The following is a 27,391-nucleotide window of genomic DNA, read 5'->3' as shown; positions in this document are numbered from 1 at the left end:
AAAATGCTGGATACTTTTGTAAACTCCTACGCAGTTAAAGTGTAGATGTATGAAATGAGTAGTCAAACAGATGTTCTCAGTACAGACTTCAACATTGAGACAAGTAAAGCAAGGAAAACAAGGGGCTGATGAACTCCCTCTGCTGAAATAGTAGTGGCAGTCCTGATATAACTGTTACGTGGTTCTGGAAGCAACGTCCAAAGTCCCTCCAATGACAATGGATTCACAGAGAAAGCTGTGGACTTCTGTCCGATTGTGGTGAGAATGGTGTCTTCACAGGGCGCATTTGGAGATCCAATCTTGAGTGTGTGTAAGATACCAGACAAACAGGAAAGCTAAGAGATGGTCCAAGAATAAACAAGTCACATGAGCCATGCAACTTTTTACCTCAGTCCAGATGCAGTGCTTTTTCTTCGCCAAGAAGGTCCCCCAGACATCTTTAGGCTTAGACTCTTCCACAAGCTGTAGAGCTGACTGGAGTGTGGTACGAGCCACCATCGACTCCATCAAGCATTGCTATATGGGTTTGGTAGCAAAGAGTAAAGTTAGTTCGTTTGTCATGTTCCTATTTTAGCTTTCATGCTTATTTTCTTTTTCATGTTCAATTCAGTTCAGTTCAGTTCAGTTGTTCAGTCATGTCCAACTCTTTGTGACCCCATGAATTGCAGCACACCAGGCCTTCCTGTCCATCACCAAATCCTGGAGTCCACCCACTCATGTGCATTGAGTCGGTGATGCCATCCAGCTATCTCATCCTCTGTCAATACATGCTGCTGCTGCTGCTGCTAAGTCACTTCAGTCGTGTCCAACTCTGTGCGACCCCATAGACGGCAGCCCACCAGGCTCCCCCGTCCCTGGGATTCTCCAGGCAAGAACACTGGAGTAGGTTGCCATTTCCTTCTCCAATGCATGAAAGTGAAAGTGAAAGTGAAGTCGCTCAGTCGTGTCCGACTCTTAGCGACCCCATGGACCGCAGCCTACCAGGCTCCTCCATCCATGGGATTTTCCAGGCAAGAGTACTGGAGTGGGTTGCCATTGCCTTCTCCAAAGTTTTTTAAAGAAGGGAAGACACTTCCCATTTAATGGGATTTATGCTACTTTGTAAGTTCATATGATTTACCTGTTTCATACCATCTTCCTATTTGTTTAGAATGGGAGGACAGATTTCCTGTAGGAGTCTGTCACCTTCCCCGAGCAGCCATGAGCCTTGACAGTGTGGCTGTGGAGTGAGTGAGTGAACAAGGAATGCAGAGGTCCAGCCACTAGATGAATAGGATATTTTAGGCTGTTTGCAGTGCATACGTATCACGAATCTCCTCTTTTATTAGTAATTCGGATAGGTACAGATGTCACTAGTAACAACACCTACCACTCATCTAACCTTTCATATCTTTTAGATCTAGCAACTGACTGATGAGGAGCCAGCATTGCAAACTAAGACAAAGAAATGTATGATAATGGAAACAATAATTGTGACCACAAATCAAGGGAGCTTAATATATCTTGGCAGTTGCCTGACATTACTAGGTTTCAGTAGGGTCCATGACGATGCTAAGCACTGCTCCTGAATGCTCAGATTGTTTTCCATGATGCCCCACTCCATCCTCATCCTTGCTTCCTTGTCTTAAGTTCCACTCTAATATTCCTCTCCTCACCTCCATCACTTAAACCAACTTCTTCAGCAAACTCCATGCACTATGGCTTTAGCAGGATCAGTTCAGTTCAGTTCAGTCGCTCAGTCCTGTCTGACTCTTTGAGACCCCATGAATCGCAGCACACCAGGCCTCCCTGTCCATCATCAACTCCTGGATTTCACCCAGACTTACGTCCATTGAGTCAGTGATGCCATCCAGCCATCTCATCCTCTGTCGTCCCCTTCTCCTCCTGCCCCCAATCCCTCCCAGCATCAGAGTCTTTTCCAATGAGCCAACTCTTTGCATGAGGTGGCCAAAGTACTTGTTTCAGCTTTAGCATCATTCCTTCCAAAGAACACCCAGGGCTGATCACCTTTAGAATGGACTGGTTGGATCTCCTGGCAGTCCAAGGGATTCCCAAGAGTCTTCTCCAACACCACAGTTCAAAAGCATCAATTCTTTGGCACTCAGCTTTCTTCACACTCCAACTCTCACATCCATACATGACCACTGGAAAAACCATAGCCTTGACTAGACGGATCTTTGTTGACAAAGTAATGTCTCTGCTTTTGAATATGCTATCTAGGTTGGTCATAACTTTTCTTTCAAGGAGTAAGAATCATTTAATTTCATGGCTGCAGTCACCATCTGCAGTGATTTTGGAGCCCCCAAAAATAAAGTCTGACACTGTTTCCCCATCTATTTCCCAAGAAGTGATGGGACCGGATGCCATGATCTTCATTTTCTGAATGTTGAGCTTTAAGCCAACTTTTTCACTCTCGACTTTCACCTTCACCAAGAGGCTTTTTAGATCCTCTTCACTTTCTGCCATAAGGGTGGTGTCAAAATCACTGCAGATGGTGATTGCAGCCATGAAATTAAAAGATGCTTACTCTTTGGAAGGAAAGTTATGACCAACCTAGATAGCATATTGAAAAGCAGAGACATTACTTTGCCAACAAAGGTCCATCTAGTCAAGGCTATGGTTTTTCCAGTGGTCATGTATGGATGTGAAATTTGGACTGTGAAGAAAGCTGAGCATCGAAGAATTGATGCTTTTGAACTTCGGTGTTGGAGAAGACTCTTGGGAGTCCCTTGGACTGCAAGGAGATCCAAGCAGTCCATTCTAAAGATTAGTCCTGGGTGTTCATTGGAAGGACTGATGCTAAAGCTGAAACTCCAGTACTTTGGCCACCTCGTGTGAAGAGTTGACTCATTGGAAAAGACTCTGATGCTGGGAGGGATTGGGGGCAGGAGGAAAAGGGGACGACAGAGGATGAGATGGCTGGATGGCATCACCGACTTGATGGACGTGAGTTTGGGTGAAGTCCGGAAGTTGGTGATGGACAGGGAGGCCTGGCGTGCTGCGATTCATGGGGTCTCAAAGAGTCGGACATGACTGAGCCACTGAACTGAACTGAACCCTTCCAGAATGCAAAATAACCTTTGATTAAAAAATAGGTCTTTATTGTTTCTATCTCCATTACAAAATAAAACTAAGCAAACAAGTTTAGCACGTAAGTTCAACATAAGTGTCTATCCTTAATTAAAATTCATTGAAATCACAGAATCCATTAATTTGCTTATTTATTGGATGAATTCATATTTTTTAAAATATTTATTTGGCCATGTTGGGTCTTATTTGCGGCACACAGAATCTTTGTTATAGCATGCAGGATCTTTTTAGCTGTGGTGCGTGGGATCTAGTTCCCTGACCAGGTATCGAATACAGGCCCCCTGCACTGGGATTGCAGAGTCTTAGCCACTGGAATATGGGGGAAGTCCCTGAATTCTCATTGTTAACTTAGATACAACACATCTGATGATTTATCTCTCAATCACCTTTTGTTTCCCCTCATTATTTTAGGGGCTTCCCAGGTGGCTCACTGGTAAAGAATCTGCCTGCCAATGCAAGAGACAGAGAAGAGGTGGATTCGATCCCTGGGTTGAAATTCCCCTCGAGAAGGAAATGGCAGCCCACTACAGTATTCTTGCCTGGGGAATCCCATGCACAGAGGAGCCTGGCAGGCAAAGAATCAGACACAACTTGGCCACTAAACAACAGTTATTCTTAGAAAAGTCCTTGAAGTTCTTGGAACAAGCATGTAAGAGTATTTTATATTCTGACTTTTCTCTGACTCTATTCTCTTCTCTTTTCCTACTCCACACCTAGAAAAATTACATTAATGCAAGTCTCAATTCCTATTATATAATCTGTGTGACACCAAACTCTCTCTGATACCTCATAGAAAAAAAGTATTGCCTCCTACCTGCCTCCATTGCACCTTGTAGGGTCTGTCACATCCCTAAAGTCTTATTTCACTTATTTGGTTTTACGTTTTCCTTTGGACTTCCCTGGTGGCTCAGATGGTAAAGTGTCTGGCTAAAATGCAGGAGATCAGAGTTCAATCGCTGAGTAGGGAAGATCTCCTGGAGAAGGAAATGGCAACCCACTCCAGGATTCTTCCCTGGAAAATCCCATGGACGGAGGAGCCTGGTAGGCTACAGTCCATGAGGTCGCAGAGTTAGACACGACTGAGCAACTTCACTTTCTTTCTTTTCTTTTCCCTATTGGACTCTATTTCCAGGATTTATCACAAGGTGTGACACATATTAAGTGTTCAGTATGTATTTAGTGAATAAATAAGTAAACAGTATTATATAACAGGTTTTTATAGAATTTCCAAATTAATTTGAGTTCACCCAAAAGTCAACCTTGAAACATGCAGGTGGTTTGGGTGCAAAGGCTCCCAGGGGGGAAAAATGCACAAACAGGGATAGTGAGACAGGTCTGGAAGAAGGTATATTGTAAGAATGAGTTCTTTAGACCCAGACAGCTCAGAAACATAGAATACTTCAGAGAAATTGGCTCTCCAAACTCTCAGACTGTGACTGCACGTAAGCTGAGCAGACTCCTTCAGGCCCAACTTCTGAGAAGAACCTGAGGCAGAAAATTAGAGACATGTGTAATGAATATTCCAGGTAGAATGCCATCAACCAGCAGGAAATTTTCGCCACTGCTGCAGTTCACGTTTGAGGCACATCCACAGATGTCACTTGCGGGTATCAAAAGCATCTGCTGTGGTTTCATAAAAATTGTCTTCAGATATCCTTTGCAGGTGATGAATTGCCTGTGTCAGGTACTAAACCATGGCTTCTGCCTTCTCTTTCACTTTCAACACTGTGTGAGATATTATATATGAATGTTTCACAATGCAAAAATGCAAGTAAATTTAATGTAACATTTATGTCATCCATTTCAAAAAATCAATTTTACTAAACTATATTGATTGTCTAAATTATTTCCATTCCAAGCAGTTGTTGTGCATTGTAAAAGTTCACAACTTGTGGTTGAGAAATTGAATACAGCCCTCTAAAAGCACCTGGTCTGAGACTTGTTTATAAAACTCTGAGGGATATTCTATTGTTTATATTATCAAATGATTTAAATGCTTGCATTAGATTCTTACCAAGTTCTGTCAGCCAAACTTGTATTTAATCATTGCCTAATACTCTTCATAAAATTCTGGAAATAATAGCGACATATATTAATTTCTCTTCCAATTAACCACATCCTTCCTTTGTTAAACAGAAATCTGAAACTCTGCATTCTTTGTTTTATTCAGCGTGAGTAAAATAAACCACATTCTAGGAATCAGGAACTATTGAAATTGGATTAAATCATTCTTGGTTCTACTGACTTTGATTACAGAAAATAACATGCATTGGCCTTCCGAAAGACTATCCTATGTGATGACAGACATATAAACAACAATGGCATAACTGGCTCGCAACCTCCTATGAAATCAAAAGATTTCATCTGAACTTCAAGGAATCATATCCTCTTCTGTAATTCCAGAACTATCTGTGATTACTTTCTTTGAGCAGGTGATGTTTATTAGCAAGGAAGTGGCGGGAGATTGACATCATGTGCCTTCCTATACAAAGTGTGGTCTCTGGGCCTTCTGCATGGATAGGTCCCAGGAGGATGTTGGAAATGTATTAATAGAAATTCAGGCTGCTCCCCAAATATACTGAGTCACAATCTGCAAATATAAAAGTTCCTTACATAATTCATATTCACTTGAAATTTGAGAAATACAGCTCTAAGTGATAGTTTTTCTTATTGAAAATAAATCTTATTTATGGAACAGGAGATGGATGGTGATAATGTCCTTTGCTTTTTATACCAGTTAGGCCATAGGCTTTCTTTCTCTGGCTTGTACAACTGAGAAACTAACCAGCTGGTTGGTTACTCAACAACTATTCCCAACTTCTTCTCTTTTAATTTTATTCAGCTATCCTCCTCTTTGACAAAGCTTTGACAAAGACCTTTATTAAAAAATAAGGATATCCCCAGGCCCATGGAGTGAACCATAAGTATTTTAAACTAATTCCTTTGTTTCCTTCTTTTTACCTGAGATTAGTTTAGGCTTGGGCATGTGACAGGATTCTAAGCAGATTATATTAACGTTTGGTACTGCTTGATTCCTATAGAAGGAATCTATAGAGAATTATGGTTCAAAGTAATTATAAAATAGAAGATATCAGCAAAGACCAAGATAACAGTATGTCAGAATTTAGGGGTAGGGTAGGGAAAGAGATCTTTTAACTATAAAGCACTGATAACATCTTCTATACTATTAATGTATATTGCTATTTATTGTCTCTTAAGAACACTTCCTCCTAATGGCTCTATTATCTATAGACAAAAACAGTGCTGTAAGAAATAGAGACAAAGATATAGAGAACAAATGTATGGACACCAAGGGAGGAGGGGAGGAGGAATGAGTTGGGACATTGGAATTGACCTATATACACTGCTATGCACGGAATAGGTAACTATTGAGAACCTGCTGAATAGCATGGGGAACTCTACTCAGTGTTCTATGGTGACATAGATGGGAGAGGAATCCAGAAGAGAGGAGATATGTGTATATGTACAGCTGACTCACTTTGCTGTACAGCAGACACTAGCAAATGTTGTGAAGCAAATCTAACCCAACAATATTAAAACAAGGAAAGAAAAAGAAAATCAATGCATTAAAATCTCAAACGTAGAGGTAATATTTAAATAACATTGAAAAAAAAAAAAGCTGTCTTCTTTCAGGTGAACATCTTGCATTTTGGAAACTTTCAGGAAATTTGCATTTGATTAGATGGGTTGTTATTGTTCAGTCACTCAGTCGTGTCCAACTCTTTGCAACCCCATGGACTGCAGCAGGCCAGGCTTCCCTGTCCTTCCCCATCTCCCAGAGCTTGCTCAAACTCATGTCCACTGAGTCAGAGATGCCATCCAATCATCTAGTCCTCTGTCATCACCTTCTCCTCCTGCCTTCAATCTTTCTCAGTTCAGTTCAATTCAGTGGCTCTGTCATGTCTGGCTCTTTGCCACCTCATGGACTGCAGCATACCAGACCCTCCCAACTCCTGGAGTTTACTCAAACTCATGTCCATCCAACAATCTGTGGTCCCCTTCTCCTCCCACCTTCAATCTTTCCCAGCATCAGGGTCTTTTCAAATGAGTCAGCTCTTCGCATCAGGTGGCCAAAGTACCGGAGTTTCAGCTTCAACATCAGTCTTTCCAATGAATATTTAGGACTGATTTCCCTTAGGATGGACTGGTTGGATCTCCTTGCTGTCCAAGGGATTCTCAAGTGTCTTCTCCAGCACCACAGTTCAAAAGCATCAATTCTTCGGCACTCAGCTTTCTTTATAGTCCAACTCTGACATCCATACATGACCACTGGAAAAACCATAGCTTTGACTAGATGGACCTTTGTTAGCAAACTAACATCTCCACTTTTTAATATGCTGCCTAGGTTGGTCATAATTTTTCTTCCAAGAAGTAAGCATCTTTTCATTTCATGGCTGCAATCACCATCTGCAGTGATTTTTGAGCCCCCAAAAATAAAGTCTGACACTGTTTCCACTGTTTCTCAATCTATTTGCCATGAAGTGATGGGATCAGATGCCATGATCTTTGGTTTCTGAATGTTGAGCTTTAAGCCAACTTTTTCACTCTCCTCTTTCACTTTCATCAAGAGGCTTTTTATTTCTTCTTTACTTTCTGCCATAAGGGTGGTGTCATCTGCATATCTGAGCTTATTGATATTTCTCCTGGCAATCTGGATTCCAGCTTGTGCTTCATCCAGTCCAGCGTTTCTCATGATGTACTCTGCATATAAGTTAAATAAGCAGGGTGACAAAATACAGCCTTGACGTACCCCTTTTCCTATCTGGAAACAGTCTGTTGTTCCATATGCATTTCTAACTGTTGCTTCCTGACCTGCATACAGATTTCTCAGGAGGCAGGTCAGGTGGTCTGGTATTCCCATCTCTTGAAGAATTTTCTACAGTTTATTGTGACCTACACAGTCAAAGGCTTTGGCATAGTCACTAAAGCAGAAATAGATGTTTTTCTGGAACTCTCTTGCTTTTTCAATGATCCAGCAGATGTTGGCAATCTGATCTCTGGTTCCTCTGCCTTTTCTAAAACCAGTTTGAACACCTGGAATTTCACTGTTCACGTACTGTTGAAGCCTCGCTTGGAGAATTTTGAGCATTACTTTACTAGTATGTGAGATGAGTGCAATTGTGTGGTAGTTTGAGCATTCTTTGGCATTGCCTTTCTTTGGGTATCTAATGAATAATCACCTCTCTCAGTCCCATGGCTGCTGCTGAGTTTTCCAAATTTGCGGACATACTGAGTGCAGCACTTTCACAGCATTATCTTTTAGGATTTGAAATAGCTCAATTGGAATTCCATTACCACCACTAGCTTTGTTCGTAGTGATGCTTCCTAAGGCCCACTTGACTTCACATTCCAGGATGTCTGGCTCTAGGTGAGTGATCACACTATCATGATTTTCTGGGTTGTGAAGATCTTTTTTGTACAGTTCTTCTGTGTATTCTTGCCACTTCCTCCTAATATCTTTTGCTTCTGTTAGGTCCCTACCATTTCTGTCCTTTATTGAACCCATCTTTACATGAAATGTTCCCTTGGTATCTCTAATTTTCTTGAAGATATGTCTAGTCTTTCCCATTCTATTGTTTTCCTCTATTTCTTTGCATTGATCACTGAAGAAGGCTTTCTTTTCTCTTCTTGCTATTCTTTAGAATTCTGCATTCAAATGGGTATATCTTTCCTTTGCTCCTTTGCTTTCAGCTTTTCTTCTTTTCACAAATATTTCTTTACACAGCCATTTTGCTTTTCTGCATTTCTTTTTCTTGAGGATGGTCTTGCTCCCTGTCTCCTGTATAATGTCACGAGCCTCAATCCATAGTTCATCAGGCACTCTGTCTATCAGATCTAATCCCCTAAATCTATTTCTCACTTCCACTGTATAATCCTTAGAGATTTGACTTAGGTCATACCTGAATGGTCTAGTAGTTTTCCCCACTTTCTTCAATTTATGTCTGAATTTGGCAATTAGGAATATATGATCTGAGCCAGTCAGCTCCCGGTCTTGTTTTTGCTGACTGAATAGAGCTTCTCCATCTTTGGTTGCAAAGAATATAATCAGTCTAATTTTGTTGTTGGCCATCTGGTGATGTCCATGTGTAGAGTCTTCTCTTGTGCTTTTGGAAGAGGGTGTTTGCTATGACCAGTGCATTCTCTTGGCAAAACTTTACTAGCCTTTGCCCTGCTTCATTCTGTACTCCAAGGCCAAATTTGCCTGTTACTCCAGGTGTTTCTTGACTTTCTACTTTTGCATTCCAGTCCCCTATAATGAAAAAAAATCTTTTTTGGCTGTTAGTTCTAAAAGGTCCTGTAGGTCTTCATAGAACCATTTAACTTCAGCTTCTTTGCATTATTGGTCAAGGCATACATAGATTAGATGGGTAATACTGACCTTAAATCTAAGGAAGTCAGAAGCCTCCATATTTGAAAACGTGCTTCAGAGAAGTCACAGAGTTCAGAACAGGTTACTTTACAGCAGAAGTGGGTAAAAGACAGAACAAATTTGCTGAGTGTGAAGAGTGAATCTCCTTTCCCTTTTGACATAACCCTGGCAAATAGGAGTAGAGGTTTCATTGCCACAATTTTCTAACTAAAATATCTAAATTTAAAAACATTACACTTTCAATCTCTCAAAAAAATATGTTTCTCAAGATTTGATCCCTAAACTTCCAATAAGAACCCATGGATTTAGCAGGGAAAAACAATCTATTATTTTTAAAATTGGAAATTCATTTTCAGGAATGTTTCTAGCCACTATCTCTCTACCAATAAATTACAGTTAGTAGTTGTTAGTTTGAAACAAAATAATGGCTTCTGTGAAAAGATGTATTTTAATTTCTACTGTGAGGTAACTTTGTGGTTATCCAGCAACGATTTTCCAAGTGGAGAAATTGAAATCAGAGAATTTAGGTGGTTTTCACAAAGTCACCCCTACCTAGTACCAGAATCATGACTAGACACCATGTTTCTAACCAGTTAGTCCCAGGCTTCACCCTGTCTCTTGGCTTTCATAATCATCAAATCTCCACTGAGTCTTCCATATGGTTCACAGCACATTTTTACTTGGGTATTAGTTATATGAAAAAGGAATGCTTAATTTCAGACTTTAAATTCATGTGAAGACATAAACCCCAGTGATACCCTTCAGCTATCCCCTAGCTGGAGGGTAAGAAACATCTTGTCCCTGATGGTATACATTTTTTTTTTCCTAAAGAGGTGTTTTTGATTGGGCACAGAGTGAATGTAATGACTATATATATTTCTCTTCTATTTGCTACATTGAATCATTTACATTTTTTGAAAGAACTATACTTTCCTAAACTTTAATAACATAAAATTGCAAAAATCATTACTGACCAGTGTTTAAGGGCCACAGTTTGCTTTCAATAATATTTAAACCTTCTATTTTGGTAATCTGGAAATTATATCATCTCTAGGTTGAACTGTTATTTGTTCATTGTATTCCTAGCTGGATAGCTTTTAATTGTTTCTATAACTGGTGGATGTACAGTTTCAAAATGTCAAATTATAAAAGTACATATCCATAGATATTTTCAATCTCTATTTATTGCAATCCTACATTCATTTCATTTCTTCTAGCTTCATATGTGTGCAGTGTTCTTTCATTTTTACATGGCTGAAACCTTTATAATTATTAGCATTTATACTCTAAAATTTATCCTCAGGAAGTTGGTCAGTCATAGGTTTATTTCTCTTTTAATAGGAAATATTTTAATCATAAAATATCTTAGCTAATAGAAACTCCACACCTATGTTATCTCAGTGTAGCCATCATTCTATCTCTAATAATCTGATAAGTGTTTGTCCACAGTCAGGTTAATTCAGATTCCACTCCATTCAGATTGTTAGAAAATTACTTATTTATGTGGAGTCAAAATTTTCTCATCACAACTTTAATGCACTAGATTTACTTTGACCTTTGGAGTAACACAGAATAAGTCTACCATCTTTTCAAAGTGATGGATGCTTAATATTGGGTATTTAGTTATTACACTGCACTGCCCATTTCCTCTTTTCCAAACCCTGAAATGACAATGGCGATGATGATAATATTTACTGCGTATGAACCATGAGTCAGGAAATATTCTTAGTCTTTCACATGTATTAGCCTATTGAATTCCCTCAATACACCCATAAAGATGATACTAATATTCTCACTTACCATATGGCTAGAAGGGATTACAACGCTTTCTAAGAGTCATAGCAGCTAAGAAACTAGAAGAAAGAAGCAAACTCTGACATCAAAACCAAGTTTTTCCCAGCCCCTCAACCCTGCCTTTTACTGTACTTCATGTTTCTTTATCCTTTCTTCTTATGACAGAGTTCTTAAACTCATCATCAGAGTCTCACTGCCAATGCTTTCATTTGTTGAAACGTATCTTACTATTGCTGTATAATCTATATATCTATCTTTCACATTACTGTTGTTACCTCAGTAAAGGATTTCGTTTTGGTAAAGTGTTTGGCTTTCCACACAAAGTCATTGGAAGATATGAATTAGGATATGTTGTTAATTAAGCTATGTTGTTACTAGATATGAATTACTGAGCCCAGATCCTCAAGCTAGCTAAAAATTTCAATTATTCTTCTATATTGCACACATTTAAGTACTTCCCAGAAGGTACACCCATCCCTCTCCAAACACCAGCTGGTTACCATGGAGACATAAATGTAGGCTGGAAAGCCATCAGGCCACTAATTGATACAGACAGTCAATTAGGGCTTCAAAGGAGCTGGCTCAGTGTTTTACACATAGAGAACATGGGAGAAAGATTATAGTGTGTTGTGGCGTGTTCTCCATTGCTTCATTGTAGACCAGAGCTATATATGCTACTGGATGGTTTCTACAGAGACGAAGCAGGTTTCTCACTGTTTGCTAATGGGAAGGTAGCCTTATGAGAACAACGATATTGTGCGATTTGAACCTATTAGCTTTCCCTTTCTAAAGTTCCAGACTGAACCAATTCCGACTCTGTTCAGGTCAAAAGTCTTCTTAATCTCTGTGTTATGCTGATCAAACCTCCAACTGTCGGGTCAAATTATTTCCATTGCACCAGTTCTATTTGTGATTAATTAAAATTTCTTCTTGATTGCATACAGTTCTTTTAAATATATAATCCCTTTATTGTGTAGCGAATTGAGAATATGGTCCTAATTTAAAAACAAATACTCATGTAGGCCTCTCCATATGATGTAAGCCATCAATTTCAGTAAAGAAAGAAAAATAAAACATTTTACTGTTTTTGCATGAGAATATGAGTGCAATAACCAAGAGAAAATTATACATGACTTGCCTATCATTGCAGATTACAAGAATTAAAGGGGGAAAATGCTTAATATAAATAAAATGTATATCCAGAAAGCCTTGATTCCAGATTTTTATCCAGTGGCATTTTAGTTTTAGAAAAAATAATCAAAGCTGAGACTACGTGGAAAATTTTAAAAGGTGGCAAATTTTCTCCTCATTAGACTACAGGAATTTGAAAATTCAGGTTAATTTTCCTTCAGGTTATCCTATAATTTAAATGAAGAATTGCTCTGAAGTTTTGTTCTCTGTGTATAACTCTATGGTGATTAACTACATGATCTTTTATGTCATATTTATTACGAGGGACAGGGTACCTTTCTGTTATTTTATTCAATCTGCCAGAAATCATGTATAAGTGAAAGCCATGCACACGATTGTGGCATTATTTAGAAGTCTAGGAAACATCAACCCTTTCCAAAAAGAAACTCAACTTTTCTAATCCTTAACAGGTCTGTCAAAAATCCATTTATAAAAGAAAGCAGTTGAATTAAGAAGTGCAAATAACTAGAGTTTTGCTGAGAACAGCAAAGCTGGCAATGGACCAGGTGCTGAGCAACCTTTGAGTTCCCCTGCGAAGGGCAGTGGGGAAAGAGATGAAAGGTGGAAGAAAAGAGGCAGAAAAAGGTGGGTAAGAGGTCCCCAGAGAGGGACTAGCAAGAAACAAAACCAAAAAATTATGTACAAAAAGTCTTCAAGGCAGGCCAAAGAAAAGGTGAGCTCATGAAAGATGGGGAGAGCTGTCAGACAAAAGAGGGAGAGAGTTCTCTGAGACTGGGGCAACAGCCAAGGACCTGCCAGCACCAGGAGGGTGGGAGAGAAGTCACGTGGTCCTGGGTAGGGCACTCAAAGCCTGAGTAAAGCAGAATCCGTTTATAATATTTGTACTGAAACATTGCTGTCCCTCCATAAAGCACAATAGATTATGTAAGAAATTGTAGGGAGGGGAGGACGAATGTGTTGCTTGGCTATAGCATCTGTTCATAATGGAACTAAAGAGGGCTCTGTCACTTGTTAACTGTGAGACCTTGGAGAAGTTTATTAACCTCTCTGTGTTTCCATATCCTCATATATAAAATGTGTATATAATGGAGCAGGCGTGCATGCTGAGTCACTTCAGTCCTGTCCAATTCTTTGCAACTCCATGGACTGTAGCCCAGCAGGCTCCTCTGTCCATAGGATTTCCCAGGCAAGAATAGTAGAGTGGATGGCCATTTCCTTCTCCAGGGGATCTTCTCGACCCAGGAATCAAACCCACATTTCCTGCATTACAGGTGGATGCTTCATGGACTAAGCCACCAGGGAAGCCCAACAGGAACTTATCTGACCTCAGCTGGAGGCAGAGTGTCTACATTCTGTTCCACTCTGATGGGGTGGAAGAGGCAGGGATGGGCCTCCTCCTTTCATGGGGAGCCTTTCCTCAAATGTCTGGAGACCCTTTATTGTTCATATATGTACAAGAAACATCAGAGCAGCTTTAGTGGCCTCACTAGGTGAGTAGCTCAAACAGTAAAGAATCTGTCTGCAATGCAGGAGACCTGGGTTCAATCCCTGGGTTGGGAAGATCCCCAGGAGAAGGGTATGGCAACCCTCTCCAGTATTTTTACCTGGAGAATTCCATGGACAGAAGAGCCTGGTGGGTTCCAGTACATGGGTTAGCAAAGAGTTGGATACTACTGAGCAACTAACACTTTCACACTTATGCTCAAGAAGTAGGCATTAAAGCTGAGGACAAGTTCTAGGTGTATTGGAATGTTGTCAGTGGGCTATAGTGTGATGAGTTGCAGGTCAGACTTTGTTTACGAAACTTCCAGGTATCAGAATTTGGAAGTATTTTCTTTGGAGCATTGTTTCTTCAGAGAGGGATCAATTGCTTGCCTGGGGTGTAGCTCAACTACCAGCAAACTTGATGTTGATATGAAAAGGAGCTGGAAATGTTAGTAATGTTCAGTATATCCTGATATATGACCCGTTATTTTTACTTAAGCCCTTAGGTCTAACCTTCTCTATCTAGAGAACCTGTGTGGAGTACTTTGAATAAAATTGCTCTAAATAAAACATATGGTCTTTCCTAGAGAAATAGCAGTAGGAATCCCAGTGCACATGGTTAAATTGTGACCTTAGAGGTCTAACTGCTTCCAATACAAACTTTTAAACAATCCACCTGTTTCCAGATCTTTGTTGTAACTTTATATTCCAAAGCCTTTTATGTTTATTATTTCATTTTTGAGGGTTTTGAAGTGAATCAGCCACTGGTTTGATAGTCTCTGTGTAAGCATTTAATTCTGATCCTTCTTCACTTTTCTGAATTATTTGCTATTTTGCTGTCTAATTTCCATGTTTGTAAATTAGGGGGAGATTATGAACTTTGACAAATTATAACAAAATGTCACTTAGGGTTGTGTTTCTCCTTTTCCTGTCTGCAAGGGTGAATTCTGAAAGAAGAGGGTAGATATATTTTCAGTCCTTTTATTAAACTTGGGATTCTCCTTCTGGCATACTTTTAATCAAGAATGCATTGATTCAATAAACTAAAGTACTTTTAAAAATAAAATGAATTAAATTTCAGTGTAACATTATTGACAGATTTTACAGTTAATTTCAAGTATTTCCACCCAGAGCATCTTACTATACACAGCATTTATACAGCATATTTTCTGACTTGGAAACCCTTCAAGTGTATTTTTCACTCAGAAATATTTACTGTTTATGATTTCATAAAAACATAATTTTAAATAGGAAGAGAAGGCATTCAGTTCAGTTCAGTTCAGTCGCTCAGTCGTGTCCGACTCTTTGCGACCCCATGAATCGCAGCATGCCAGGCCTCCCTGTCCATCACCAACTTCCGGAGTTCACCCAGACTCAGGTCCATCGAGTCAGTGATGCCATCCAGCCATCTCATCCTCTGTCATCCCCTTCTCCTCCTGCCCCCAATCCCTCCCAGCATCAGAGAATACATTATGGACTGTAAAACTATAGTCTTCTTTGACATGAAGAAAGATGATATGAAACATCATCTCTAAAAATGCTTCCTTTTTTACATAAATAAAAAGAAAATGGGTAACCTGTACATACTTTCAATCACCACTAACTTAGAAAAATAAGGAAATAAATATTTAAAATTCTTGATTTGATCTTGCTTGAAAACTCAAAAAATCCATCATATTCATACTATATCCACAGATGGCAGCAGGCAGCAGGAACTGAATAAAGTGTCACCTTTACCACCACAGGTGCATTTCGTCTCACTACAATCCCCACCTCTTCTTATTGCCTAGCCCACCTTAGACATTACATTATTTTCCTGCTCCTTACAGGGCAGAAACAACATCCTAAAGCTAATCTGTTCAGTATTGAATTTGTACTTAGATTTTTCCCAAGAGGAAATGGATTAGCAAACATTGAAATTAAATTGTCTTACAGCAACCACTGTTATGTTGGCAGTTTTCCAAATACGATGGACAGATAATGAGTATTCTTTAAAACCCCCCCAGATTATTAGTTAACTCATCTCAAAGAATTAGTATTTATGTCATAAAAATAATTGTGCTTTTCTTTCTGGTGTGAATAAATAATTATATATTTTATAAAACTCATGTCTCTCACAGTTAGTGTCTTGTAAAAAAAAATACACTTAAATGGAGTTAGTTCATCTGTTTGGTAGTTAGCTGAGAAATACTAATGTATATCAATGAAGCAATATCTAGAGAAATACAGAGAATTAATAGCAAAGAGGAAGCAACTATTCAGGTATCAAGCAGTCTAATAAGTAGTATATGTGGAAAGATGTGCTTATAAGAAGAAAGGAGGAGGAATAGATAGAAACATTCTAAAGCTGAATAAATCTTCAAATGCTAGAGACGTCATCAGTCTTTATTCCATTTCTCAAGATACATGAGTTCGTTCTGTTTTACCACAAGCCAGACATGTGATCAATACCAATTCTCAGTGTTGTGATGGGTAAAATGCACCCAAACAAAATGCGTTGAATTAATAGACTAGCATAGCAAAAAGTGCCTGGGATACTGTCAGGCACACAGTTGGTACTTGAAAGATATCAATCCCTCTCCTCACTACTCTAATTCTCTTTATGCTTGCTCTAAGCTGAGTACACTTCTTGAGCAACATCTGAAGGCCCAGTCAAGTCCAGCCTTCTACTGCATGAGAAGCTATGTCAATACTTGGTTCTTCCTCACTTGGTAATCTAATTCTAGGTGCAGCATGTGAAATAGGAATCCTATGATTTTTCTGAACTGAACGCCTCTTCCCTTCCTTTCTGGAAGGGTGCTGTCTGAGCTTCTCAAGCTGAAATTCCCTCTGTTCCTTTTTCTTCCTTCTCTTTGGTTTAATTCCTAAACCTAGACTCCCCATTCCCAATCATCAAAGGCTCCAGTGACTCCAGCAAGAGATAAGTGCCTATAATTCTCTTCAGTGTTTCATGGAAAGTTCTATCCAATAAACGTTTTCCTCTAGCTCAGAAAAGCATGATCAGTTTTAAACAGTATCCAACAATTATATATTTTTCAGCAACCTTAAGCTGTTCTGCATCCATCACCGATATAAAAATCTCTAAAGCCAACCTGTGCAAGAAATGTATTAATGAATAATATGCTTTTGCATTCAGTCTTTCATACGTTCAAAGACAATCAGTCCAGTTCTGCATTTTATCTCTGGCTGGGCCATTGGTCAAAATGACATTTACTCTCGTATATTAGAAAATTCAGTTAATTTTTTAAAGTTAATGTTGTAATTGAACTGGGATTTCTTGCATTGTGGGCGGATTCTTTACCAACTGACCTACCAGGGAAGCCCATGTGAAGCTACAGTTCCAAGTAATTTATCTTCTCCGTCTTGTTGGTGTTATTGAATTATGAAATACTGTGTTGTCATTGTTCAATTGCTCAGCCATTTCTGATTCTTTGCAACCCCATGGACTGCAGCACGTCAGGCTTCCCTGCCCTTCACTATCTTCCATAGCTTGCTCAAATTTGTGTCCATTGAGTCGGTGATGCCATCCAACCATCTCACCCTCTGTCATCCCCTTCTCCTCCTGCCTTCAATCTTTCCGAGCATCAGTATGAAATACTGAACCCTCTTTATTCCTTGGAGTCTCAGCCTGAGCAGCACAGGAAGACCATGTCCACATAAAGCTGTGCCCAGATTCTGCCAGCATAGAAGACCTCCCTCAACGATACCCACTCTGCTCTCTCAAGTTTCCTTCCACTTCAAATTGCTTTCATCCATATGCTCAACCTTTTCATCATGTTCCATCCCCTCCTTGTCTTAATCAAAACCTCACTTTCCTTAAAAAAAATATTAAAACCTTGTTCTACATATCTCTCTCTCAAGTCAATACTGCTCATTCTCATATGCTCCACGTGTTACAGGGACAAAGCTATTGGATTAAATGTGCTTAGCTTAGCTTTCAGTTGTGTGGAGACCTTCAAGATTTTGTCCTAAAGAGCATCTGAAAGCTTTGATCCCAACTTACTGGAATCAAACTGCTTGACATTTATTTCCACCTATTGATTTTTTATCATCATGAAGGTGCCCTTTGAAGGTTCATGCCATTCCATAATATGCTACTCATGATGAAGAGATTAAATTTATCTCATCTTTTAGCAAAAATCATAGCTTTTACAAGGCTATTATGTAAAGCAGATTTTTCAGCCATGGTGCTATTAAAATTTGAATTGGATAATTCTTTGATGGAAAGAACTGTTCTGTGTACTGTGGGAGATTTAACAGCATCTCAGTCCTTTATCCACTGGGGGCCAGCAGCATCTCTCCCCACAATTTTAGTGACAATCAGGATTATCTCCAGACATTACCAGTGTCCTGTGAATGGAAAACTCCCCTGGTTAAGATCTACTGGCATAAAGAAATAATTTTTAAAAATTAATTCTTTCCATCATGAAATTTATAAACATGAACTGACATACAATTCAGAGTGTAGATGCAGAAAGGAAGAGCAACAAAATATTAAGAAACCTTAATCACATAAGCCTGAAAAGTTGGTCACGATTGAATTCCTAAAACAATAGATGCATTAAAAGGTTTTAGAAGGCTCCATTCAAGTTAAGGTGTCTGAAATTAAGGAATAAATTCATTTCATGCTCATAAATTCATTTCATAATCATATATTCACTTCATCTATTCTTAGAATTACAAATGGATTTGATTTGGTTATTATCATTTTTCAGATGCTCTGAAATAAGAAAAAAGCAAAGAACCATTTAAATGCCTTCAACATAATGGATTCAGAGACAAATAAATGTATTCAATTGCAAAAGTATTAGATTGAAAAATGATAGTAACTGCATCATTATCTTTTCTTAATATGCCATTTATTGTAAAAAGAAAAAACCCAGTGATTTATAATAACCTACTTATTTCATGACATATCATACTCTCAAAATCAAGATCTGAATCCTAATTGAATACAGAATAATGCTGTGTACAAAGTAATCAAATGCCATAAATATCAGATAATGAAGGTGAAGTGTGAGGTCAAAGTAACTAAGTGTCCTCCAAAAACATAATTAGTGTTTTATTTTATTGTAATAAATTTTCAAATAAGTAACAGTTATCATACTCGAACTATAAGTTGTACCATGAAGTTAGAATTCTGTGCTGTCCAAATCAACTTCTCAAATATTTGTTGTTCATTCACTAAGACGTGTCCAGCTCTTTGCAACTCCATGAACCGCAGCACACTAGGCTTGTCTGTCCCTCTCTATCTCCCAGAGTTTGCTCAAACTCATGTCCATTGATTTGGTGATGCCATCCAACCATCTCATCCTCTGTCACCCCTTTCTCCTCCTGCCCTCAATCCTTCCCAGTATCAGGGTCTTTTCCAATATGTTGGGTCTTTTCCAATGTGTTGGCCCTTCATATCAGGTGGCCAGAGTATTGGAGCTTCAGCTTCAGCATCAGTTCTTTCAATGAATATTCAGAGTTGATTTCCTTCAGGATGGACTTGTTGGATCTCCTTGCAGTCCAAGGGACTCTCAAAACTCTTCTCCAGCACCACAGTTCAAAAGCATCAATTCTTTGGTGCTCAGCCTTCTTTATGGCCCAACTCTAACATCCATAGATGACCACTATAAAACCATAACTTTGACCTTTGTAGGCAAAGTAATGTCTCTGCTTTTTAATATGCTGTCTAGGTTGGTCATAGGTTTTCTTCCAAGGAACAAGTGTCTTTTAATTTCATGGCTGCAGTCACCATCCACAGTGATTTTGGAGCCCAAGAAAATAAAATCTGCCACTGTTCCCATTTTTTTTCCCATCTATTTGCTGTGAAGCACGGGGACTGGATGCCATGATATTAGCTTTTTTAATTTTTTGAAAGTTAGAATTACTTTTAAAATCAAATATTCTGAAGTACATTAGTGGTGCCAACTCACTCTATAGCTGCTTCAGCTGGAGAGTTAAGACTCATTCCTTCTCTCCTCCCTTGACTTGGGGTTTTCTATTTTGTAGGAGGATGGATCCACTCCTGGTAATGATAGTGTGCACAGGATAACAAAACATCAAGAAAACTTTTTTTAAGCTACTCACATATCACTTCTCTTTCATGATAAATATAAACACAGTTACAGGTGAACAATTTACTTATTAAATTTATGGTTTGATTTACATGGGGCCAAATATGTGAATTTTATGTTCACTCCAAAGTTCTCATATAAATGTGGTTTTGATAACACTACAGAAATTAGTTACTTTGGTTTTATTACACTCATTCTAGAGAAAAGTATCCAAAAGTTGTTTTATTAAATTGACAGATGATTCCTGTATAGTTTTTAATTTATCTTCATTGTTAATTAACTAGCAGGTATAGTATTTAAGTGAAAAGACAAATGGAGATCTTTAATTTTAAAAAACTAATACAAGTGATTCAATGGTTCAACTATTCCTGCAAGGCAATCCATTCATTATAAAGTGAATTCCTATTTATACTAAAACTTTATATTTTTCTGAATTTTTAATTTTTGACTATACAAAAATATGAATTGATTTATCCACAGTCAGAAGTCTTCAATACAAAGGGAAGTGTGGCATGTTTGTTTATACCTTAACTTTTGAGTTAAATCTATATATGAATCTTGATTCTACCACTTCTTAGTTCTGTACACTTAAAAAACATCCAAAAACCCCAAAATTCTCATCTGTAAGATGAGACAACATTTTGGCCCACTGAGAGAACTAAAATGAGATCACTTTTTAAAGTGCTTAGCATGGTGACTGGCATAGAGTAATCTATCAATAATTATTTTTATTATTGCAATTTTTGTAAAAATTAATTCAAATTATTTTTTGCATATAAAAACATATATTTACATTACTTAATTTTCAGTATTACTACATGAGATACAACTTAAAAAATCATTGAATTTGTAAAGCTAGTTTCATATTTTTATCTATTGCTTATTGAAATATAATTGACTTACAATATATTAGTTTTAGAAATATTCAGTTCAAATCAGTCACTCATGTTCGACTCTTTGTGACCCCAAGGACTGCAGCACACCAGGCCTTCTTGTCCATAACCAACTCCTGGAGTCCACCCAAACTCACGTCTACTGAGTCAGTGATGCCATCCAACTATCTCATCCTCTGTCATCCCCTTCTCCTCCAGCCCTCAATCTTCCTCAGCATCAGGGTATTTTTAAAGAGTCAGCTCTTCACCTCAGGTGGCCAAAGTATTGGAGTTTCAGCCTCAGCATCAGTCCTTCCAATGAACACCCAGGACTGATCACCTTTAGGAAGGACTGGTTGGATCTCCTTGCTATCCAAGGGACTCTCAAGAGTCTTTTCCAACACCACAGTTCAAAAACATCAACGATTCGGCACTCAGTTTTCTTTACAGTCCAGCTCTCACATCCATACATGGCTACTGGAAAAACCATAGCCTTGACTAGACGGACCTTTTTTGGCAAAGTAGTGTTTCTGCTTTTTAATATACTGTCTAGGTTGGTCATAACTTTCCTCCCAAGGAGCAAGCATCTTTTAATTTCATGGCTGCAATCACCATCTGCAGTGATTTTGGAGCCCCCCAAAATAAAGTCTGACATTGTTTCCACTGTTTCCCCATTTATTTGCCATGAAGTGATGGGACTGGATGCCATGATCTTAGTTTTCTGAATGTTGAGCTTTAAACCACATTTTTCACTCTCCTCTTTCACTTTCATCAACAGGCTTTTTAGTTCCTCTTCACTTTCTGCCATAAGGGTGGTATCATCTGCATATCTGAGGTTATTCATATTTCTCCCAGCAATCTTGATTCCAGCTTATGCTTCATCCAGCCCAGCGTTTCTCATGATGTACTCTGCATATAAGTTAAATAAGCAGGGTGACAATATACAGCCTTGATATACTCCTTTTCCTATCTGGAACCAGACTGTTGTTCCATATCCAGTTCTAACTGTTGCTTCCTGACTTGCTTATAGGTTTCTCAAGAGGCAGGTCTGGTGGTCTGGTATTCCCATCTCTTTCAGAATTTTCCGCAGTTTATTGTGATCTACACAGTCAAAGGCTTTGGCATAGTCAGTAAAGCAGAAATAGATGTTTCTCTGTAACTCTCTTTCTTTTTCCATGATCCAGCAGATGTTGGCAATTTGATCTTTGGTTCTTCTGCCTTTTCTAAAACCAGCTTGAACATCAGGAAGTTCACAGTTCACGTATTGCTGAAGCCTGGCTTGGAGAATTTTGAGCATTACTTTGCTAGCATGTGAGATGAGTGCAATTTTTTGGTAGCTTGAACATTCTTTGGCATTGCCTTTCTATGGGACTGGAATGAAAACTGACCTTTTCTAGTCCCATAGCCACTGCTGAGTTTTCCAAATTTGCTGGCATACTGAGTGCAGCACTTTCACAGCATCATCTTTCAGGATTTGAAACAACTCAACTGGAATTCCATCACCTCCACTAACTTTGTTCATAGTGATGCTTCCTAAGGCCCACTTGACTTTGCATTTCAGGATGTCTGGCTCTAGGTGAGTGATCACACCATTGTGATTATCTAGGTCATGAAGATCTTTTTTGTACAGTTCTTCTGTGTATTCTTGCCACCTCTTCTTAATATCTTCTGTTTCTGTTAGGTCCATACCATTTCTGTCCTTTATTGAGCCCATCTTTGCATGAAATGTTCCCTTGGTATCTAATTTTCTTGAAGAGATCTCTAGTCTTTCCCATTCTATTATTTTCCTCTATTTATTTGCACTGATCACTGAGGAAGCCTTTCTTATCTCTACTTGCTATTCTTTGGAACTTTGCATTCAAATGGGTATATATTTCCTTCTCTCCTTTGCTTTTGGCTTTTCTTCTTTTCACAGCTATTTGTAAGACCTCCTCAGACAGCCATTTTGCTTTTTTGCATTTCTTTTTCTTGAGGATGGTCTTGATCACTGTCTCCTGTACAATGTCACGAACCTCCATTCATAGTTCATCAGGTACTCTGTCTATCAGATCTCGTCCCTTAAATCTATTTCTCACTTCCACTGTATAATCACTAGGGATTTGATTTAGGGCATACCTGATTGGTCTAGTTGTTTCTCCCACTTTCTTCAATTTAAGTCTGAATTTGGCAATAAGGAGTTCATGATCTGAGCCACAGTCATCAAGTCTCAATCTTGTTTTTGCTGACTGTGTAGAGATTCTCCATCTTTGGCTGCAAAGAATATAATCAATCTGATTTCAGTGCTGACCATCTGTTGATGTCCATGTGTAGAGTCTTCTCTTGTGTTGTTGGAAGAGGTTGTTTGCTATGACTAGTGTGTTCTCTTGGCAAAACTCTACTAGCCTTTGCCCTGCTACATTCTGTACTCTAAGGCCAAATCTGCCAGTTATTCCAGGTGTTTCTTGACTTCCTTCTTTTGCATTCCAGTCCCCTATAATGAAAAAGACATCTTTTGGGGCTGCTAGTTCTAAAAGGTCTTGTAGGTCTTCATAGAACCATTTAACTTCAGCTTCTTCAGTGTTACTGGTTGGGCATAGACTTGGATTACCGTGATATTGAATGGTTTGCCTTGAAAATGAACAGAGATCATTCTGTCATTTTTGAGATTGCATCCAAGTACTGCAGTTAGGACTCTTTTGTTGACTATGATGGTCACTCCATTTCTTCTAAGGGATATCTGCCCACAGTAGTAGATATAATGGTCATCTGAGTTAAATTCACCCATTACAGTCCATTTTAGTTCACTGATTCCTAGAATGTCGACATTCATTCTTGCCATCTCCTGTTTGACCACTTCCAATTTGCCTTGATTCATGGACCTAACATTCCAGGTTCCTATGCAGTATTGCTCTTTACAGCATCAGACTTGCTTCTGTCACCAGTCACATCCACAACTGGGTGTTGTTTTTACTTTGGCTCCATCTTTTTCATTCTTTCTGGAGTTATTTCTCCACTGATCTCCAGTAGCATATTGGGCACCTACCAACCTGGGGAGTTCTTCTTTCAGTGTCCTATCCTTTTGCCTTTTCATACGGTTCATGGGGTTCTCAAGGCAAGAATACTGAAGTGGTTTGCAATTCCCTTCTCCAGTGGACCACATTTTGTCAGAATTCTCCACCATGACCCGTCTGTCTTAGGTGGCCTTACAAGGCATGGCTTAGTTTCACTGAGTTAGATAAGGGTGTGGTCCATGTGATCAGATTAGCTAGTTTAGGAGTATAGCATGGTGATTTTACACATTATACTGCATTAAAATTTATTACAGGATAATGACTATAACTCCCTGTGCTATATAGTATATCCTTGTTTGTGTATCTATTTTATACATAGTAACTTGTATCTCTACACTTCCTTTGTGGCTCAGCTGGTAAAGAATCTGCCTGCCATGCAGGAGATCTGGGTTTGATCCCTGGGTGGGAAGATCCCCTGAAGAAGGGAAAGTCTACCCACTCCAGTTCTGACGTGGAGAATTTCATGGACTGTATAGTCCATGGGGTCTCAAAGAGTCGGATACAACTGAGCTTTCACTTTCACTTTCAACTTGTATCTCTTAATCCTAGCTTTATAGCTTTAAATGCCAGTTTATGTAGCTTTATACATTAATATTGATTATGCTAATTCTATTGGTTTCTAGTCATCTTTATATAATATTTATGTTCTATTCTATTTTGATTTATGTAGACTTTTTTTTTTTTAATTCAGAAAAGCTAGTGAGTTTTACCAAATTCTATTTCAGTTTCTGGTAATATGACCAATATTGATCTATTTTGATTTGTCCTAAAATAAATTATGCTGAGATTAGTAATATTGAATAATCACTCAAAAAGTTATAAGCTTAAAATCTTGCTCACTTTTTCCATTATATTCTAGATAATGTGATTTTGTTTTTTCCCTTTATCTTAGATTTTTTTTTAAAGTATTATTCTTTATTTTAAGATGCTTAAGTCTTGGCATGTATGTGCTTAATTTTATTTTACTTAATTTCAAGTGATAATGGCCAATGCTGAGGCAGTGTAGCCTGCATCTGGTAGAATTCATTGAAGTTTTTGAGGAGAGATCAATACAGGGCCAATTTAATATATTTTTTAAAAAATAAGAGATAAATCATTTTTACATAGCAATACTTATTTACTCATTCTTCATCAGTGTATATATATATTACTGCCTATTGATTTTATGATTTGACATTTTCACATTCTTGATTGTTTCATTTTCTATATACTCATTAGTACTGAAGAATAAATATCAAACCTCTCATTGAGTGAAAGTGTTAGTCACTCAGTTGTGTCCAACTCTTTGCGACCCCATGAATTGTAGCCCATCAAGCTCCTCTGTCCATAGGAGTCTCCAAGCAAGAATACTGGAGTGGGTTGCCATTCCCTTCTTCAGGGGATCTTCCCGATCCAGGAATCAAACCCGAGGTCTCCTGCATTTCAGGCAGATTCTTTACTGTCTGAGCTTTCAGGGAAGGGCAAACCTCTCATTACAGCTATATTTTTTTTCATTTTAAGATGTCGTTTCTTTCTCTAAATATGTTGAAAGAGCTTGTATTTCTAGACTTCTTTATCTATACATGTATTACCATGAAACTAATGGAAAATTTATTTTTTATTATATATACCATGGGAATTATACCTTATTATTGATTTTTTGCTTCCCTGGTGGCTCAGATGGTAAAGCATCTGCCTGCAATGTGGGAGACTCAGGTTCAATCCCTGGGTTGGGAAGATCCCCTAGAGAAGGAAATGGCAACCCACTCCAGTGCCCTTGCCTGGAAAATCCTATGGACAGAGGAGCCTGATAGGCTACAGTCCACAAGGGTTGCAAAGATTTGGACACAACTGAGCGACTTCACTTTCTTTCACTTTATTGATTTTTAATTCCTCTTCAGCCTCTATCAATATTGCATTCTTGTATTTTATCTGGAATTTCATGAAGACACACAGATGTACCCATATTTGTATCCCATTTATTAATCATATATACAAAAATAGAACTTTATTGTTTGCATAGTACTAAGCAGGGATACACAGGACTGGAAAAGGTCAGTTTTTATTCCAGTCCCATAGAAAGGCAATGCCAAAGAATGCTCAAACTACCACACAATTGCACTCATCTCACATGCTAGTAAAGTAATGCTCAAAATTCTCCAAACCAGGCTTCAGCAATACGTGAACTGTGAACTTCCTGATGTTCAAGCTGGTTTTAGAAAAGGCAGAAGAACCAAAGATCAAATTGCCAACATCTGCTGGATCATGGAAAAAGCAAGAGAGTTCCAGAAAAACATCTATTTCTGCTTTACTGACTATACCAAAGCCTTTGACTGTGTGGATCACAACAAACTGTGGAAAATTCTGAAAGAGATGGGAATACCAGACCACCTGACCTACCTCTTTAGAAATCTGTATGCAGGTCAGGAAGCAACAGTTAGAACTGGACATGGAACAACACACTGGTTCCAAATAGGAAAGGGAGTATGTCAAGGCTGTATATTGTCACCCTGCTTATTTAACTTATATGCAGAGTACATCATGAGAAACACTGGACTGGAAGAAACATAGCTGGAATCAAGATTGCTGGGAGAAATATCAATAGCCTCAGATAAGCAGATGACACCACCCTTATGGCAGAAAGTGAAGAGGAAGTCAAATGTCTCTTGATGAAAGTGAAAGTGGAGAGTGAAAAAGTTGGCTTAAAGCTCAACATTCAGAAAATGAAGATCATGGCATCCAGTCCCATCACTTCATGGCAAATAAATGGGGAAAGGGTGGAAACAGTGTCAGACTTTATTTTGGGGGGCTCCAAAATCACTGCAGATGGTGACTGCAGCCATGAAATTAAAAGACGCTTACTCCTTGGAAGGAAAGTTATGACCAACCTAGATAGTATATTGAAAAGCAGAGACATCACTTTGCCAACAAAGGTCCGTCTAGTCAAGGCTATGGTTTTTCCTGTGGTCATGTATGGATGTGAGAGTTGGACTGTGAAGAAAGCTGAGTGCCGAAGAATTGATGCTTTTGAACTGTGGTGTTGGAGAAGACTCTTGAGAGTCCCTTGGACTGCAAGGAGATCCAACCAGTCCATTCTGAAGGAGATCAGCCCTGGGATTTCTTTGGAAGGAATGATGCTAAAGCTGAAACTCCAGTACCTTGGCCACCTCATGCAAAGAGTTGACTCATTGGAAAAGACTCTGATGCTGGGAGGGATTGGGGGCAGGAGGAGAAGGGACGACAGAGGATGAGATGGCTGGATGGCATCACTGACTCGATGGACGTGAGTCTGAGTGAACTCCGGGAGTTGGTGATGGACAGGGAGGCTTGGCGTGCTATGATTCATGGGGTCGCATAGAGTCGGCCATGACTGCGTGACTGAACTGAACTGAACTGAAGCAGGGATACAGTTTTACTGTCTTCCTTATGGACGGGCAATTGTACTAGCACTATTTGTTTTTAATAATCCATCTTCTATCCAGTTTTAATTTTCCTCTCTGAGATATCAAGATTCTG

The sequence above is a fragment of the Bos taurus genome, chromosome 12 (assembly GCF_002263795.3).
Source record: "Bos taurus isolate L1 Dominette 01449 registration number 42190680 breed Hereford chromosome 12, ARS-UCD2.0, whole genome shotgun sequence".
NCBI lineage: Eukaryota > Metazoa > Chordata > Mammalia > Artiodactyla > Bovidae > Bos > Bos taurus.
This window is presented reverse-complemented; position numbering follows the sequence as displayed.